Raw genomic sequence first — 3,562 nt, 5'->3', positions numbered from 1 at the left:
ATCCTGGAATTCTTTTCTCATGATGATCTTTCTGCACTTTCTTTTTTTTGTGGCAGAATTGGAGCTCTCTTGGATTTTTGGGGATTACATCATCCTTCATTTTGGAGATGTCCTGACTTTTGTCTCTTTTTTTTGGGAAGGGTACGTCACAAACTCCTTCATCTCAGAGATGTTCTGATCCTTCTTTTCCTCTGGGATTATCTCGACGATATTGGTTCTTTGGTTGAAAATCTCTTGATGATAGCAGAAATTAAATATCTTTTAAGGTTTGTCGAGAGGTTCATCGCAGTCACCTTCATCTTGAGAGTGATCTGAACTTTCCCTGGAAGGATCCGTCAGAAACTCCTTCATCTTGGAGATGATCCAAATCTTCTTTGGCCCCAGGTGTCTAACTCACATAATTCGTCTTCATCTTGACGACAATTGAGAGATCCCTTTTGCAGATATTTAATTGCAGCTTAAACGATTGAGGAGATATGAAAATTGAATGGATGTTTCTGTATCACTTAGGATATTTCGACTGCTTTATTTTTCAAGAATGATCTTTAAAAATATGCCATTGACTGCGATCAATATCGATCACTTATGGCTCTGCAACAACGTTGAATTTCCTTTCCTGGCCATATTGAGGATTTATTTTTCATCCTTTTGGTTGGCCAATAACAAGTATTTTGAATTTTGAATCCTTTTTCACGAAAGCTTTGTCCTTTCAAAAGTAATATTGAAGGTATTCTGAGGTAATTCTTTTATGCAATAAGGATCTTGAAATCAACAAGTATTTGACGATAAATTGAAAAAATATTCTTGAAATCCTTGGTGAAAGAAATTGCTTGAGGTCTAATTGACACATCCATGACTAAATTAAGTCCTGAAAAGACTCAGTAAAAGATCAACTTGAAAGTTGGGTTTTGTTTTGACTTACCAGCTCGAAAGTGTTGAGAAACTCTGTTTTGATGTCACATAATATGATACACTGTCGTATTTGATTTTATAAGATATGATAATATGTCCTCTTGAAAACTGTTATATTATGACTGAATATGTTTTGCCATAAATCTAACGAGTATTTGATGCAAGGATATCTCACCCAAAAAGGATGGAGACTTCTTGTTCAAGTACAACTAGTGCAATCATACTCCTTGAAGAGAAAGCTTGATGAGCCATGCATTCCTAAAGATCAACTTAAGAGATCGGCTACCTCAAGATGAAGATTATTTTCTTCTTTAGAGTCATATGTAACAGAACCTTCAGGAACATACATATTGCATATTACATACTCATTCATAAAAACTATATCATAAAAGTATACGATAGTTTCAAAAAGCTCCTTTTTGAAAACTAATAATTGTACCTTCTTACAACCCTTTATGAAAAAGGTATTTTGACATGATTTCAAAATGTAATAATTGTACCTTACATCATATACAAGACAACATGAAAAGAAATGTAGGAAAAAGACAAAACATGAAATCGGCTACATAAAGAAAAACAAATATAATATGTTTTTGAAAAGACTCTAGTTACCTTCTTTAAAGAAATGATTTCCAATATGGGTAAAAGACAAAACATGAAAATCGGCTATATAAAGAAAAACAAATATAATATGTTTTTGAAAAGACTCTAGTTACCTTCTTTAAAGAAATGATTTCAAATATGGGTAAAAGACAAAACATAAAAATCGGCTACACAAAGAAAACAAATATAATAAAGGTTTTGAAAAGACTCTAGTTACCTTTTTACAAACCCATAGAATGTCGACCTACTTGAAGTCATCATTCTCTTTGTATAGCATTAAATACCTCCTGTAAGAAATCCTTGTTAAAATATTCTTCTCAAGAATGACGACTTTCTTGTAGTCCTCATTCTCTCTGAAGACTTTGAAAAACACAACATAAAAAAAACACTTGACATGACTATGTACAAATAAATATCTCAAAGCACTCATTGTACTTACACTCATTTAAAGTAAAGAAGTACTTATGTACCTCAAATCATTAATTAGAATAAAGACAAAACCACTATCCAATGTTCAATGTACTATTGTAAGAAATAGACTTTTTACATAAAATATGTATTACCTAAAATATTACAACGACTAGTGTACCCTATATTTTTACTTTTATGGAAAATGACTTTTTCGAATTTCTCTAAAGATGTTTTTGAAATGACATATCATTTCACATCTCAAGAAGGCTACGATTTGAAAATGTAACGACTACTTTTTTAAAAGCTATATAAACACACTCAAATAAACTATTCAACGATGGAATGGACATGTGAGCTTACAACGAGAAAAATTCCTATTCGATATTTGAAAAGAGAGCCTTGAAAAAGAAAGAAAAAAGAAAAGAAAGAAAAGAGAAAAAGTCAAGTCCAGCTCTTTGACAAAGAGTATCCTCTGAGTGACAAACAGAACATTCTGAGAATCCTTCATTCGTGCATTCATATCATTCTGAAGGTTCTATAGGAAGTATTGTAACTCTGTTATTCACTGTTTTCCTTCTTTGTTGAAAGAAGTAGACCTCTGTGAAAGAGGGTGTTGTCCTTCTCTGTTGAGAGAAGAAGACCTCTGTGGAAGAGGGTGTGCCCCTTCTCTGTTGAGAGAAGAAGACCTCTGAGGAAGAGGGTGTTGTACTATTTATCCGGTGACTCGGATGTTATAGTGGAAAGCTCAAGTGGTTTGCTTGGGGACTGGATGTAGGTCTGGGTTTTGACCGAACCAGTATAAATTCTATGTTTTATGTGTTGCGCCTTATTGCCTGATTATTTTATTTTATCGATCTTTATCGTATTTCACTATTCACCCCCCCTCTAGTGGAATTTCATTTGGTATCAGAGCAGGTTTGCTGGTTTCGACATAACAAGTCTTCCAGCACAAATGGCATCTACCTCTTATGCTCGTGATATTGAAGGTCAACACGCATCTCATCCTCCTTTCTTCAATGGCTCAAACTATGAATACTGGAAGTGCAGAATGGCTATATTTCTCAAATCCATAGATTTTGCTGTATGAAAAATTATTGAACATCCATACACATCTCCATCCGCAGACTATAACTTATGGGCTGATGAAGAAAAGAAAATGACAAACCTAAATGCTAAGGCTATGAATGCCTTATATTGTGCCATTGATCAGAATGAATTCAATAGAATATCTATATGTGAATCTGCATATGATATTTGGCATTCTTTGGAGGTTATTCATGAAGGAACCAACAAAGTGAAAGAAGCCAAAATCTCATATCTTGTCAGAAAATATGAGTTGTTCAGAATGTTTTTAGCATATGCAAGCTATATGGATTTCAAATTATATCAAATGGATGTTAAAAGTGCTTTTCTAAATGGTTTTATAAATGAAGAAGTTTATGTAAAACAACCTCCAGGATTTGAAAATGAACAATATCCAGATCATGTTTTCAAACTCAAACGTGCTTTGTATGGTTTAAAACAAGCACCTTGTGCTTGGTATGATAGACTTAAAACCTTTTTGTTAAAAACTGGTTTTTCTGTAGGCAAAGCAGACTCTACATTATTTGTAAAAATAGTGAATAATCATACCCTA

Source organism: Nuphar pumila, chromosome 14 (assembly GCF_984573655.1).
Source record: "Nuphar pumila chromosome 14, dmNupPumi1.hap1.1, whole genome shotgun sequence".
In the NCBI taxonomy this organism is placed as follows: Eukaryota; Viridiplantae; Streptophyta; class Magnoliopsida; order Nymphaeales; family Nymphaeaceae; genus Nuphar; species Nuphar pumila.
This window is presented reverse-complemented; position numbering follows the sequence as displayed.